This window comes from Pseudophryne corroboree, chromosome 2 (genome assembly GCF_028390025.1).
Source record: "Pseudophryne corroboree isolate aPseCor3 chromosome 2, aPseCor3.hap2, whole genome shotgun sequence".
In the NCBI taxonomy this organism is placed as follows: domain Eukaryota; kingdom Metazoa; phylum Chordata; class Amphibia; order Anura; family Myobatrachidae; genus Pseudophryne; species Pseudophryne corroboree.
In genome coordinates, this window is record NC_086445.1 from 750,670,917 (window position 1) to 750,673,384 (window position 2,468).

Genomic DNA, 2,468 nt, shown 5'->3' on the forward strand with positions numbered 1-2,468 from the left:
ATGTGGGGACGAAAGATAAACCTCGGGCAAGAAGTTTAGTTTCCGCTGGACTCAGTTCTACGCTAGATAGATTAAAGACATTGTCACCTACTGTCTCCTCCTCCCTCTTCTCTTGGTACCCCCCTCTCCTCGGGTGCGGTCTGTGCCGCTTCTGAGAACCCTGGAACGGGTAGAGGAGGCCTCTCCTCCTCGATCTAAAAAACGAGTGGAGTCGTTGTTCCCTTCGTAATAATCGGTGTCTGAGGTAGAGGCGGAGGAAACAAATTCATGGGCAAACGGTTGGGCCCTTCGCCTAGTGTATTGTCTATTCTGACGTTCACTAGTATTGTTTCCAAGTAACCAGCGGTATACAGTATGCGTTTGGTAGTCGTTAGTTACAGTGGACAATTTTTTTCGTTTGAAAGAAATTAGATCACGTTTATAAGTGTCCACCTGTGTCTGTAGACGTTCGATCCAATTTTGGGTTTTGTCATTCTGCAGCACGGTGGTGTGAGATTTGATGGTAATATCCACTTCAGTAGATAATTTCTTTAACTCAATGCCAACTTCCTCCACTACCAGGGTCATGAGGTCAAGCGAACATTTGTTCAATACTCCACACCACCGGCTGCAGAAGACAGGGTTGTTTCTACCCAATGTTGGAACGTTAGAGATACGGAAACCCCGGGGGATTTGTTTTCTCCTGAGGTATTCCGACAAAAATTGACCATGTAAAGTCAAATCAACCTCTTTTTGTCTGTGTTTAAGCACTTTGTAAAACAAATCCACAGGGGTTTCGGCTGGTAAGGCCTCAAACTCTAATTTATCGAATAGTAATTTTTCAGTGTCCTCATCCGTAAATGAAACTATACCAGTTTCAGCTTTGGCCAGTAGGCCATCGTCCAACAAATATACCCTGCTCTGAGTCATAACACTCTTTAGACTGGAAAACTCAAACAGGTATAGCAATTAGATTAATAACATACTAAACATGACAAACAAAACATGTAAGGTTCCCGGAAATAAAGGTGGTGATCGGTGAGGAAGTCCAATCCGGTATGTTGGATGGGTGTCAGGAAGTAGGAACTGCGTATAGTAGTTCGAACAAATGTAGTCTTGGAAGATCCTGCACTCTCATCAAAAGTAATAACGACGGCGGGTGCTCCTAATGACCTGAGAGGTCACCAATATACCACAACAACCACCTAGGTGGAAGGTGTACTCACGCCCAGAAATTAGTCTCTGAAGTCACTTGTAAATTCAGTATATTTTTATTCGGGTTCACTGTTGATGCCGTATTTCATCGACGTTTCGGTCCTTATGCGGACCTTTATCAAGATTGGCACTTAAATCACCTATACAATCAGAAACAGTTACAATTAATATGTATAAGAACCCAGATTTATTCAACACCAACACCACCAGTGCCTCCCAGGCCCTGAAGACTGTCACAAAAACCAGAAAACGTATTAAAAAGCTGTTTTTTTATATATGTAAAAAAGAGATACTTGGAAATAATCCACGTGTGATGAAAGAGACACCTCCACCGTTAGGACTATCTGTTTAGATAGGCAAATGATTACCTGGACGGCAAGCCAGATCACTCAGATGCGTGGAATGGCCTTCAAAGTTGGCAACATGCCTGATCACATAATGAAGTTAAAAAGCCTATAACGTAGGGGAAGCTGCAAGGCGTAGTCACCTATTAGATAAATAACAGAGTAACTACACCATAAGAAAATACACTAACAACGTCATTTTGGAAAAGATCATACCTAGTTACATGTAGAAATAGCTCATGGCAGCTTGTGGGCTCTGTACATGTGTCAGACACTCAGTCTGTAAGGAGGCACAACAGGAAAAAATAATCACCAACCGTAATCATGTGTCAGAAGGGAGCTGCAGGAGAACCATACTCACTGCTCAAGTGTCCAGAGCCAAATGGAAGCTGCATAAAGTTCAGCCTCAGCTGAGCACTATTTAAGGATCAACCACAGGAAGTGCCAATTAGGGAGATTAGTATAAACCCAGTCTCTCATTAACTGATCACCTCTCAGATAACTAACTCAGACCAACTGGGTAAAACGTTACAGGGTTCACAGGACAGGCAGTGGCTATCGCTAACGCACGGCTACTTAAATGAGTGTATTTTAACGATTTAGAAGGGCAACTGCCGGAGACGCGTCTTTTGCGTTCCACCGACCGGAACACCATGCGTTCCATTCCGCGGAAGTGGCGCTGGCCGGAAGTCTCTGCGTTCCACTCGCGGAAAGAACCGTAATTAGGCTTATCCACTGGCTAATGTTTAAAGGAGGTGTACAACCTAGAGGGGGGTGTTCTCAGAGAATGAACACTCCCCCAGGTGGAATCATCAATGTACAGGTCCACTCATAGCTCACAGGGACTCGGAGGTATACCGGAGGTCACCTCACGTATAATCCTGGATTAACCTATGTGTAGCCTGTCAATCACCACAGAAGAAAAAGAGT

General features: G+C 44.0%; 1 long non-coding RNA gene across 1 annotated transcript; it reads right to left on the minus strand.

Annotated features, from left to right (window-relative positions):
- Positions 1-1,207: 1,207 nt before the first annotated feature.
- On the minus strand, positions 1,208-1,923 carry LOC135051173 (uncharacterized). Its single transcript, XR_010242094.1, has 4 exons — positions 1,900-1,923; positions 1,755-1,818; positions 1,563-1,681; positions 1,208-1,334 (listed from the first exon to the last, which is right to left on the minus strand). It is a non-coding gene; the product is annotated as an uncharacterized LOC135051173 (long non-coding RNA).
- Between the last annotated feature and the right edge of the window lie 545 nt (positions 1,924-2,468).